Source organism: Natrix helvetica (assembly GCF_964273705.1).
Source record: "Natrix helvetica genome assembly, chromosome: 13".
Taxonomy (NCBI): Eukaryota; Metazoa; Chordata; class Lepidosauria; order Squamata; family Natricidae; genus Natrix; species Natrix helvetica.
Genome location: NC_138557.1, coordinates 15,499,181 through 15,511,933, shown reverse-complemented (window position 1 = coordinate 15,511,933; position 12,753 = coordinate 15,499,181).

Sequence of the window (12,753 nt, the reverse complement as noted above, 5' to 3'; positions counted from 1 at the left end):
TTTACATCAATGAAGTACAGCGAGGCAGGATGGGCAGGGCCAGCCACTCCTTCCAACTACCGGTTTGCCGAAGCTGATGCAAAATTAGCATCCGGTTTGCCTGGACCGGTCCAAACTGGCTTCTTGCACCAGTCCAGCAAAACCTGTTCTCTGAAGGAACCCAACTGAAGTTCACACCTGGTTGCCAAAGAGATCGGGTGAGACCACTTCTGGGAAGAATGCCCTGCCTCTTGGTTGAAGCCACCTGTTTGCCGGGCAAGAGGAAAGTGTCAAAGAAAAATAGGATGTCAAAGGAAGATGAGCAGCCCCAACCATCACTTCTTCAGGGTGGCCGTTTTGTGGGCCTCAACAATTTACCTTTGATTTGCCTCTCCCCGCCCCCATCCCAATTTAAAGCAAAGGAAAAGGCATTTTCGCCTTTCTTTGCTAATTGTACATTGGTAAGCCACTTTGCTAAATGCTTTCCTGCTGTTTCCAGCAGGCAAAAACCTAGTTATGTTCCTTCTGCATGCTGGCCAGCTGCATGTTGCCATTAAAAGTCATGGTGGTGCAATGGTAAGAACGTAGAATTGCAGGCTGACTCTGCCCACTGCCAGGAGTTCGATCCTGACTAACTCAAGGTTGACTCCACCTTCCATCCTTCTGAGGTTGATAAAATGAAAACCCAGATTGTTGGTGGCAATAATCTGACTCTGTAAAAACTGCTTAGAGAGGGCTGCCAAGCACCGTGAAGCGGTATATAAGTCCGAGTGCTATTGCTATTTGCCAATAACTGCAACAAGTAAAGAATTTGGCAATCAAACGTCTGATACCCAAGTAAGTACGTCGGGCTCAGCTGGCAAAGGATAGCTTCATGTCAGTTGGAAACGTGCAGAAGAAGCTTTCATCCTGTAGTGGACAGACAATATCTAGAAGGATGATAATGATCTGAAAACCCATTCAATCTGATTGCATAACAACCCATTTCTGCTTCTTCGGGGAGCAGAGATTGCAAAGCGATAGTCGCCATACCGCTGTGTTATTTCAGAACAGGAATAGGCAAGCGGCGTTCTTCAGATATTTTGGACTACAATGAGCAATTTGTTGACTAAAGTTGATGGGAGTCAAAAGCCCAAACTTCTACAGGTGTCCTCCTGTCCCTTGCTTTGGAAGTTGGGTCATGGTAGGTATTTTAGAAGACCTGGGAAGCGCCTCTTTTTCATTCGTGGCCTAGCATCTCCAGAGAGCATTCAGGGGAAAAAAAACCAGTCTGAAGAACTTCCACAGATGGCAGAAGAATGCAACTGGACATGAAACTTTTGGGTCTAGTCCCAAAATGACGTAGAAAGGATTCCTCCCAATCATTCGGCAGCCTGAACTCAAGTCATTCCTTGCTAAACTAGCAGTTCTCAGGTGGGTGAGGATCCCCACAGCCAGATCTTCAACTAAGGTGTCTTACATTTTTGGGATTTTCTTGGGTCTCTTGGAGACTTCTCCAACACCATGCAGGCCTATAGGTGCATCCTCTTGAGTCTTCGGCAATTTGAACCACCATCAGGTTTATTCCCATGGCAACTGATGGCCTCTATTCCCTATGGCCTGGGATCTTTTCACAACAAAGGTACCTTCTGGAGGTCCATCCGTAGGACCAAAGCATAATGCCTTGTGGCCAACTTTCCCACCATCGCTAAATGCCCTTACTGGGAAAGGGGCCTTCTGCTGTCCCCAATTCCATGGACATCAGCCTTTCTAGTCTTTGTACAAGCACAATTTGTATTTGCACTGTTGTGCAGGGACAGTCCTGCCTCCCCTTCTCCTGCTTTAAGCATTGATTCTATGTTTATGTTGGTGGGTTTGCGTTCTCTTCTTCTCCGCTCCCCTGTAAGCGAGTTGAGAAGTTGTATCTTCAGTCCACACAAACTAGGAAGGATTCTAGAGGCAACAGAGCAATAAAACATTCGGACAAAAATTGGCACAAGTTGATTAATCCACCGCTGAGAAGCAAGAATTTGGAGTCTGAAGTTGTTTTCATGTATGTTTCTGGATTCCACTGTCCATCCAGGAAGAAAGGAAGAAAGTTGGAATAGATATGGAGCCTGCATCTGCTGTAACATGTGTTGGGGACACTGTGGGTTGTCCATATCTATTCTGTTGACCTTCTGGTGGATGCTACATTACCAAGCCCATCTCAATCCCCTCACCTGCAGATTTGGGGGGGGGGGGGTTCAACCTTCAATCCTTTCAAAACTCTACCCAAGTTTTGAAGAACCCAAATATCAAAAGAATCAGAGACTCTTTACAACCATTGGTAACCTCTACTCTGCAAAGACTTGGCTAAGCATGAACTTGTATTTTCTCCTTGGAAGGAGAGAAGGAGGAAGAAAAACCCTGTAAATATTTTGTGACCTGTGTGGCAATTGTGCTGTATGGTTTTGCTTTTGCTTTGCTTTTTTCCCACTGGAGTGATAAAGGCTGCTTCTGACAAAAAGCTGTCCTGCGATTGTTGCTTTGTTTTGACACACCTGTGGAAGGCACGTGGCATGAGCAAACAACCGCTTGACTGATCTCTCTCTCTCTCCTCCCTTCATATGCCACAGAGTCACGATCTTCTCATTAATCTTCAGAGCTCACAAGTGGTGGGGATCGTTCTGTAGAGTCATTGTGTAATTTTCTTTAGCTTCTCGCTTAGCACAAGGTACAAGTTCAGCATATGGTGGGTAAAGAGCTGATTATCACTTAGTACAGGAATCGGCAACCTGCAGCTCTGGAGCCGCATGTGGCTCCCTGTCACAGATGAGCTCCACAATTGATAGGGCTTTCAGTTAGGACATGTAGAGGAAAAAGGACGCCGTGCTAGGAGGAGACTCTATGGTGGGGGAACCGGACTTCCGGTCGGCAGAGGAAAAAGGATACCATGCTAGGAGGAGACTCTATGGTGGGGGAACTGGACTTCCGGTTGGCTCCAGAATTGAACAGGGAGCTTCTGGTTAGGACCTTTGTGTCTCTTTGAGTGTTTAAAGTTGCCAAACCCTGGCTTAGTATTTGGGATGATGTGAGATGGAGTCATTGACAACCGCTGGGAATGGCATGGCCAAGTGGAGCTTCTGAATGTGGGCTTTCCTAGAATCTTTGGGGTTCCAGGCAATCTTGACCTGGGATCCTGGGGCCTCATTATAACATCTAGACCAGACCTGGGCGTTTTATGGCTCAGGGGCCACATCTAGCCCTTTGGCTGTGCCTGTCTGGCCCAAGGCAATACCCCTCCCAGTTTCTCATGCAGCCCCTTGGTGAAAATTAATTGCCCACCCCTGACCATGACTAGCTGCTAATCCATTATTCCAATGTTTCTGAACCTTAGCAAGTTGAAGATATGCAATTTTGTTGTTGTTAGTTACGAAGTTGTGTTTGACCCATCACGACCCCATGGACAACATTCCTCCAGGTCTTCCTGTCCTCTACCATCCTCTGGAGTCCATTTAAGCTCATACCAACTGCTTCTGTGACTCCATCCAGCCACCTCATTCTCTGTTGTCCCCTTCTTCTTTTGCCCTCAGTCTTTCTCAGCATGAGGCTCTTCTCCAGGGAGTCCTTCCTTCTCATTAAGTGGCCAAAGTCTTTGAGTTTCCTCTTCAGGAACTGGCTTTCTAAAGAGCAGTCAGGGTTGATCTCCTCTAGGACTGACCGGTTGGATGGCCTTGCAGTCCAAGGGACTCACAGAAGTCTTCTCCAGCACCAGAATTCAAAGGTCTCCATTCTTTGGTGCTCAGCCTTTCTTATGGTCCAACTTTCACAGCCATATATTGCAACTGGGAAAACTACAGCTTTGACTATACACACTTTTGTTGGCAGGGTGATGTGTCTGTTTTATAGTATGCAATGGTGACCCCCAAACTGCATCTAAATGCAAACCCCTAAATGCACCGAAGACAAATTCTTTGTGTGTTTAATCACACTTGGCCAAGAATTCTATTCTATTCTATGTTACACTACTCAATATACAGTATAACAAAATTAACCATTTTCAGATTTGCTTTTTTATTTTATTAAATTTTACATTGCCCAGGTTTGCCATTCAATTGTTTCTAGGGGTTGATAGAACAACCTGGCCCAAAATGTTGACTTTGAGAAGTTACCACAATGAGGGTGGGGAGTGTCAACCTATTCTCCAATACACCTGAGGGCAGGACAAGCAGCAATGGATGGAAAGCTATCAACTAGAGAGCCAACCTAGAACTAAGATGAAATTTCCTGAAAGAGGGAACAATAAACCAGTGGAGCGACTTGCTTCCAGAAATTGTGGGTGTCCATTACTGGAGATTTCAAGAAGAGACTGCACAACCATTGTCTAATGGCGTAGGATCTCCTGCTTGAGCAGGATATTGGACTAGAAGACATCTAAGGTCCCCTCCAACTCTCTTATTCTGACTGTCATGCCTAAAATAGAACTGGAATTCAGTCCCTTGGCTTCCAATCCATGCCTTTAACCATTACACCAAAGTGGCCCTCATCTCCAATCTGGAGTCCTCCAACTATGTTAGGTATAAGACAGTGGTGGGTTTCAAAAATTTTTAGAACCTCTTCTGCAGGTGTGGCCTGCTTTGTGGGAGTGGCTTGTCAGCCATGTGACTTGGTGGGCGTGGCCAACTTGTAAAATGTGGTGAAACTCTCTTACTTAGCAACCAAAATGTTGGCTCAGAAACTCTGGCATTTGAAGCACACAAGTCTTAAGGCTATCAAGTTACAAGACCCTTGCACCCCTAACCCTTTAGAAAAAAAAAACCGGGGGTGTTCAACCTTGACAGCTTTAAGACTTGTGGACTTCAACTCCCAGAATTCCTCCTCTTGCTCTTCATCTTGATAATGTCCGGACGGGTGGGGAGAGGGAGCTGGAACCGGTTCTAAACAGCACTGTAGATTTGTGGAATCTCTTCTATAGAAGAGGTTAGAACTGGCAGGAACCCACCCCTGGTATAACACAGTAGTATAATTCAATTTCTTTTTAATATCGGTTCTGTGGGCATGACTTGGGGTGTGTGGTATAGCTTGATGTGCGTGGCTTGGTGGGCATGGCAGGGGAAGAATACTGAAAAATCTCCATTCCTACCCCACTCTGGGGCCAGCCAGAGGTGGCATTTGCCGATTCTCTGAACTACTCAAAATTTCTGCTACTGGCTCTCCAGAACCTGTCAGAACCTGCTGGATTTCACACCTGGTATAACAGCCCCCAAAACTCCAAGCTGGCATTGCCTGTGGCTGGGAATTTTGGAAAAACTAGCATCAACACATCTGGAAGGTCTCAAGTTAGCTGGTTTACATATTCTAAATTGGGAGGCGTTTTCAGAGAAGATAATGGGAGTCAACATGCTTTGTCTACAAACTGATAGACTTAGACTAGACAGCTGCTAATAATAGCCTTGGATCTTTAGCTGCAAGCAGAAAAGGCAGCCTTCACCATCGCCCTGATGCTTGCATTCCTGAGATCTTAGCTGGTTGTGTGACAAACTGATCTATATGAAGGAAACCACCACTAGCTAAGTTGTACAGTTCTAAGCTTGCTGAGGTCTCCCTTCCTCTTCTCCCTCTCGTTCTCCTATTTATGTTCTTCGGAAGGACCACCTAGACCATGGAAGGTGAGGTAATGGGAGTTGGCGTAGACAGGTGACTTGTTAGGGTTTGAATGGGCCTGCTCCGGTTTGAGGGAGGCGAAGGGGTTGGCCCCGCAGCTTATGAACTGAGTCTCCAGCTCCATCAGGATTCGGAGGGAATGTTTCAGCTCCTGTTCACTAAAAGAAGGAAAACAAGGGAAGGATTAGTTATCCGCCTATCCAACAAAAATTGCTCCAGTTCTACTTGAAATTAGTGTGTGGCCTTATAGCCAATGGTGAGCTTCAAAAATTCCAGCAACGGGTTCTCTGCCCAGTTGCTGGGTGGGCGTGGCCTAGTTGGCCTCCTGCACCATGGCGATGGGAGGCATTTCCTCAAGCCTCTGGGAGGGTGAAAACTGGCCTGTTTCCAGCATTCTGGATCTTCTGGGAGGCCCATTCCCCCCTCCCCCCAAGCCTTCATGCGGGCCCTGCACTTACCTCGCTTCCAAAATGGGCTGAATGGAAACGCCTGGGAGGGACGGGGCAGGGTGGGAGGGGTGGGGTGAGCAGGGCCAACCAGGGTTGGGATTTGGAGGTTCTCCGAACTGCCATAGCGTTAGCTATAGGTTCTCCCAAACCCGGGCAAACCCATAGCAGCCCACCCCTGCTTATAGCACAATCCAAGGTCATTATTGGTTGTTTCTTTATTAGTTATTACTCTACAGCAAGGGTGTCAGAACTCAAGGCCCACGGGCTGGATCTGGCCTGTGAGGTGCTTAGATCTGGTCCGCAGGGACACCCTGGAAACAGCACAGGACCAACCCACAGTGCCTCTGCCCGCAAAAACAGAGGTCGGAAGGGCCGCGGGTGGCTCTCCCAAGCTCCGTTTTTGCTGGCAGGGGGTTACAGGAAGCCGTCACAGCCGAAAACAGAGGTCCTGTTTCGCTGACAGAGTACTTGGGCCGCCACAGACTCCCCGACATGAGTGGTGTTGAGCTGGCCACACCCACCCTGGCCCCCCTGAGGTCAAACACAACGCTGATGTGGCCCTCAATGAAATCAAGTTTGACACCCCTGCTCTACAGTCACTGTTGTTCTTTTGGCCACAATCCTGCAACCAGAACATCCTAATCTTTCCCCCCCCCCAAGTTTTATTTATTTTTTATAAATATGTCAAATCAATGCGTGAACAGTGTGTCACCTGGATGTCATACATGCCAATACCAATACAACTAGTAAAGGTAATCCTAGCTGTTACATTCATTCAACTGACCTACTCCTAATAGTAATACACATTTATAATAAGTTGCGATCTATCATTACCCAATTATTCCATGTTTTCTTTTGCCATTACTTCCATTTTATTATATAAAAGTATAATATTATACGTATTATGCTTATTATTACTTATTAGTATTCCCCCTTCTCTTATTTCCATCCCTTATTCTAGCTTCTAATCATGTCACCCTTTATTAAAAGACTTTTTTCTTTCTATCCTATCTAACTTCTAGTCATGTCATCTACCTAAAAAGAGAGAGGGTGGGAGGAAGGGATGGAATGAGGGAGGGAGGGGAAGGGGGAGAAGGAAAAGCAAATCAGAACAACAACAAAAAGGAGAGATCATTTATCCATCATCTCTTGTCCACTTCAATAATTTAATTGCTATGCTTTTTGGGGGGCTTGCCTCCCACATTCCTCTCTTAAACCTTTACTTCTATTTCAGGGGTGTCCAAACTTGGCAACTTTAAGACTTGTGGACTTCAACTCCCAGAATTCCCCAGCCGGCTGGGGAATTCTGGGAGTTGAAGTCCACAAGTCTTAAAGTTGCCAAGTTTGGACACCCCTGCATTAAATCTTTCCTGGCTGGGGCATTCTGGGAATTGGAGTCCACAAGGTTGGGGACCCTTACATTAAATCATTGCCTCTTTTCCTTGTGTCTCCTGTGTCTTTTTCTTACAAGCTTCTTTGGAAATGTTTCAACTTGCCAATGCAAGAGGCCGCTCCGGCTTAACCACTTGAGCTTAACTTGGTTAAACTTCTGTTACCAAAATACACAGTCAGGTTTGCCATTGCTGCGTTTTTTTTCCTGATTTTGCTCCGTCAGTCTGGTATTATGGGCAAGGATTTACTTTTTCAAAATTGGGAAAAATCTGTTCTTACCACCATCAACATGTATCTTGGTAAGCTGATTGTTTCAGGAAAACCCTGACTGGAGAGTGTGTTTGTGTGTGTGTGTGTGTGTGCACGCGCACCCTGGGTTTTTCTGAATTCATTTTGTCTACTACCTCTAAAAGGAAGGTCCATTCCAAATTGTCAAAAGCTAAAACTACAATCATTGCCTTTTTTATTATTAATGCACCTGTCATAAACCTGCAGTTGCATCTTTCTCGGTTTGATATATTATGTACGATTTCAGAAATACTATGTTCAGCTAACACTGCAGTAAAACGTTTGACAGAGATAAGGGGTTAAGAAATATGAAATATAAATTTATTTGTTATATTTATTTTTTGCTTATTTGTAAAATTTAGTTGTTATTTCAATTATTTTCAATTGTGGGTTAGGGTTAGGAAGAAGACTAATTTACAGATTGATTTCAAGTGGCCTGATGGATGATCCCTGGGAATTAATTGCCAAGGAAAGCAGGACTGCTGATTGTCCTAGACTTCTCTGCTTCTTCTGATGCTACTGACAGTGGTCTCCTTCCAGGCTTGGAAACAGGAGACAGGTGGTGCAGCAGTTCCGTTCGGATTGCAGAGAAGAGCAACAAGGATGATTAGAGGGCTGGAGGCTAAACATATGAAGGATGTTTACAGGAACGGTATATCTAATCTAGTGAAAAGAAGGACAAGATAGCTGTATTCCAATATTTGAGGGGCTCCTATCAAGACGAAGGGGTCAACCTATTTTCCAAAGCACCAGAAGGCAAAACAAGAAAAACGGATGGAAACTAACCAAAGAGAGAAGCAACCTGGAACTAAGGAGAAATTTCCTAATGGTGAGAGCAATCAATCAATGAGAAGTTGTGAGTGCCCCATCACTGGGGGCTTTTGTCTGTAGTGGTATAGGGGCTCCTGCTCAAGCAGGAGGTTGGACTAGAAGACCAAAGTCCCTTCCAACTCTGTGATGCTATGTTCTAGGATCTCTCAGGAATTGAGGAAGGAGAAAAGCTAGGCCTCAAACTTTGGTTCATTATATCCCATGATGCTAACTTTGGTCAAGATGAAATGTGCAGATGGTAACAGTTTAAAGTAGCTGATGTAGAACATTGATATTTTTATCCTCAAGGCCAGACATGCATGAAGAGTGGATCCTGTTTATCGGTCAAGGACAGGGGACAGTTCCTCAATTTTCTTGCAGATGTCTTCAACTTATAAATTGCCTACTAACGGACTTTTTATTATTATCTTTTCTGTAACTTTCCATTATCCTTTTACCAAATATGGAATATGTATGGAAATGTAAATGCTTACGTCAAAATGGCTATAAAAGATCTCTGAATGGAACCCTTCGGGGTTCAGACATTGTTTGCATATCGTTGCTGTGTGAACCTGCGCAATAAACTTTCTTGCATTGGAAAGAGCTGGTCTTAGAGTCCTTACTTTCCACAACAACATGGCACCCCAGATGGGACTCGTAGGCGAGGTGATGTTTCGCTGAGGGCAGCTTCACCCCTCGGTTCCAGTGGGAGGCCGTTCCTGAACATTCTCTAGGCGCCGCAGGGGTTTACCTCTGGGAGACGGGGCCGACCTCTCTGTGGCACCGACGGTGCTGGTAAGCTAGCCCAAGAACCCTTGAATGCAAGAAAGACGGTCTGAACTTTTTCCTGGCCAGGACGTGTGTGAAGACTTTTCAGGCGAGTATATGTTAACTTTGTGAAGTACCTATCTCACTTGCAGATAGAAGAGGGGGCCTGATCACCCTCCTGAAGTCGGGGCGTCGACCCTAAAGAACTCCACGTTAGGTTGTGTGGGTGGTTGCCACCGCAGTTCCCGCAAGTGGTCGTGGTTTCCGAGGCTTCGGGTCGCTGGATGTGCTGTTAGAAATGGGTGGGTCATCGAGCATGTTGAAAGGGTTCGAGTCCTATTTCAATCACACCCATTATGCAACGCCCTATCCTGGAATTCCTAAAGAGAGAGTAAGATATTTGTGTGAGAAACATTGGCCCCACCTGGGGGTGGGGTGACCAACTCAGGGATCTTTCAGAGAGCAAGTTATAATCAGTTGTGGCTATAAATCAAAATGGCTATAAAAGATCTCTGAATGGAACCCTTCGGGGTTCAGACATTGTTTGCATATCTTTGCTGTGTGAACCTGCGCAATAAACTTTCTTGCATTGGAAAGAGCTGGTCTTAGAGTCCTTACTTTCCACAACAGAATTACTTGGAGACGCAGCCCAAGAATGACGTAGAGCAGGGGTGTCCAAACTTGGGAACTTTAAGACTTGTGGACTTCAACTTCCAGAATTCCCCAGCCAGCAGCCCTGACGTAGAGCGAACCAGCCACAGTTCAGTCCTTTCTTTGGTCACACTAAGAGACAGAATCTTGCCAGACAAAAACTTTATTACAGGTAGTCCTCACTTAATGACCAGTCACTTGGTGACTGTTCAAAGTTACGATGGACAACACCTCCCTCCACCCCCCCAAGGCTACTTAGTCTGAACTTCTGACAGCTGCACATAGGTCTGCGGTTACATGAAATATTTCAGCTGCCCTGCACCTGTCTTAACATGGGTTGCGATTCATATAACATTATCCACCCGATATTGTTTTATCCAGAAGTAGGCTGTGATCTACTTGGTCAAATGCCTAATTGAATCCAGTACCTCAGGACAGGACAAGAAGCAATGGGTGGAATATCTCATCGGAGGGAAATCCAATTTGGAAATAAGGAGGAATTTCCCAAGAGTAAGAAGGATTAATCCACAGAACAACTTGCCTCCCAGAGTTGTGGGTACACACACCATCTCTGGAGGTTTTCAATAGACTGGGCAACCATTTGTGCGGGATGGAATAAGGATTCCCGCTGTAGGAAGATAAAACCCACCCCTCTGCTAGAAAAATGAAATGTCCTAGAAAATATTAAGAAGGCAGAATAATATATTCCCCTGGATAAGAAATGGAGAAATGTGTTTTAGGCAGGAAACAGACTCACTGGTAATAGCCCCCATCTTTGTCAATGTGCCATTAAAATGTCTCAGTCTATTCTACATAACAAAGATCTCCCCCTTCAGCCCCAGGGTGATGGGATTAAGGCATGATAGTATTAGCATCAGCACAGGGCACCTGGGAACACAACCAAGCTTGGGACTCAAAAGACACACAACCTACAAAGGTAGCTAAGACACCACCACCCCGCCGCCCCTGGGAATCTGCCAACCAATCAGAATACATTTGTTACACAGGAACAGGAAACAGAGAGGCGGGGCCAAACAGAGAGTATAAAAAACTCAGGAACTTTCAGCAAGCCCCTTTCTTCACCCAACATCTTGAAGCGTGTGATCCTGTCTACCATTAAACCATCTTTCCAAGCAGCTTCCATGTTTCCAGTGTCTTTTTCCCCGCTTGGGACTGAACCCAGGATGACATTTCTTCCAACACTGCCTTAAGCAGGAACTAGAAGACCTCCAAAGTCCTTCCAGCCCCACGACTCTATAATTCAAATATTAAAGCCTTCACCTTTCGGACTTCAACCAATAAGGCTGCTAATTAAGTATGCAAACTTCCTGGCTAATTTATCTGCAACAGGAACAAGAAGTTAGCAGAGAAACAACTGCTGGCCAGATACCAAGTCCCTTGATAAGGCTTATCACCAATAAGACAATGGCAGCCTTCCAGGAATTTTAGGGCAAGGATATGAGGCCCAAGAATGAAGGTTTTTCAAAAACACGGTGTTTATTCAGAGCAGGGGTGTCCAAATTGGGAACTTTAAAGATGCTGGGGAACTCTGGCAGTTGTCAAGTCTTAAAGTTCCCAAGTTTGGACATCCCTGCTCTGGATAAACCAAGCTATATCAGTCCTACATGAGGGCTCTTGGGATGCACAGGGCAACAGATCTGTTTCTTGTTGGTTTGAGGATACATGACTTCACTTTCTCTGTGGTCAGAATAGAGGCTGCAGGGTAATGCGTGCATGCAAAGAGGGCCATTCCAGTGGTGGGATTCAAACATGTTTACCGCCAGTTCTGTGGGCGTGGCTTGGTGGGCGTGGCGGGGGAAGGAGACTGTAAAATCCCCATTCCCTCCCGATCAGCTGGGACTTGGGAGGCAGAGAATAGATGGGGGCAGGGCCAGCCAGAGGTTGTATTTACTGTTTCTCTGAAACACTCAAAATTTCCGTGGTTCTCCAGAACTGGTCAGAACCTGCTGAATGCCACCTCTGGTTTTCACGCTTTCCCTTCTTGCTGTTCAGAGCTAGTTATAGGTCACAGGCTGTGTTCACAGGTGGATGAAAGCACTGAGTGGCTCCAATCTAGGAAACAGGAAGGAGGACAAACACCTTGGAGGACCATAACAAGATTCCAGAAAACCCAGAAAGTTGGAATAATGGACAGTAGCTGCAAGTCACAGCTCCACAATGACAAACCTGCAGCTCTCTATTTGTGTAGGAAAAATATTACCCAGCATCGCATGGCCATGAGATGGGCACTTGGACAGGATATAAATTTGATAGATAGATAGATAGATAGATAGATAGATAGATAGATAGATAGATAGATAGATAGATGATAGATAGATAGATGATAGATAGATAGATAGATAGATAGATGATAGATAGATAGATAGATAGATAGATAGATAGATAGATAGATAGATAGATAGATAGATATTTTAAAAAAATCAAAGGCATTTGCCTGTTGAAGTGACTGCACTGGATAGACTGCATGTGAAAAAGATCTGGATATCATTCTGAATCCCAAGGTACATCAGAGCCAAAATGTTGCAGAAAATGACAGACTTAGACTTCTCAGGATACAGGAGGAGTTTATTTGGCAGCCAGGTTCAGAAAAGTTAGCCCATGGCTAACGTTGTGAATTTCTGAACAATCTTTATTATTGATGCACGCATTCTTATACATTCTCAAAGACAGCGTAACACGGAAACACTTAACTCATTTCTTATTGGTTACCTTGAGGAAAAAGCCTTATAAGGAGATGGGGGTCTTACTTCTCCTTTTGTTACAGGTATGG